This window comes from Tupaia chinensis, unplaced genomic scaffold (assembly GCF_000334495.1).
Source record: "Tupaia chinensis unplaced genomic scaffold, TupChi_1.0 Scaffold139072_1, whole genome shotgun sequence".
Classification (NCBI taxonomy): domain Eukaryota; kingdom Metazoa; phylum Chordata; class Mammalia; order Scandentia; family Tupaiidae; genus Tupaia; species Tupaia belangeri.
The window spans coordinates 1,136,531-1,137,536 of NW_006198962.1; positions in this window are offsets into that span (position 1 = coordinate 1,136,531).

Sequence of the window (1,006 nt, forward strand, 5' to 3'; positions counted from 1 at the left end):
GAGTCTCAACCTCTCCACATCATAGCAAGCTGGGGTGACAGGGTGGTGGTGGTGGTGAGAACTAGTGATTTCTAGCTGTAATTGACAGGTTGACCTGCTACTGGAGTCCCTCCTGTCTCTGGTATTTCTTTAAACACAGTGAGAGTGCATGGAATCTCGGCACACTTCAGTACACACTGGTACTCAAGACACACACACACACACACACACACACACACACACACCATCCTACAACAGAACAAACCACAGAACAAAAAGGGTGAGATATCATGCAAAATCCTACTTTTACCAGCTCAGAGAGCACATTTTGGTACAGAATATGGCCTCCTTCCGAACATAATTTAATGACTTGTTAACATTATATGAAAACTTACTTTAAATACAATCTTTCTGGGAAAGAAAATGGCATTACGATATAAAACCACAACAAAGGTTTGCAAATAGACATTTACATTGGCTATAAAAGGCAGTGACGGGGGTGGGGGGAATGAAGCATTTCGAAAAAGAACACCTTGAAGCCACTATTTACAGTTCTGTTTAAGCGTTCTTTGAATGCCACTAGAAAAATAACTCCCTTCAACCAACTGACTCTTGGATGGATGGAAAAACAACAGGGAAGGGAAATTGGCTAGCAAACTGAAACTCTAAGAAGGCTCTCACCTAGAATATATTCATATGGATAAGGCGTATCTTTCTCTAGTTGCATATTGAAAGGAAGCTGCCCATGGCCCTAGCTCCTCCTGACTTTCACTCAGTGCACTCATGTCTACATTACTCCAAGTCTGTTTATTTCCAGTTGCAAAATGCTACACTGAGCTACAAGGAAAGAAAGCTATGACTCAACAATGATACCTCTGTGAACACTGTCCCTTCAACAAGACCCAAATGCACACAATGAAGCACACTTCTGAAGACTGAAGAGGAGTAATTCATTTACAGAATTTATCAATAGAATGATTCCCAAAGAGCACAAGGCAGGCTTGATCCTGCTGAATGGGACAATTGC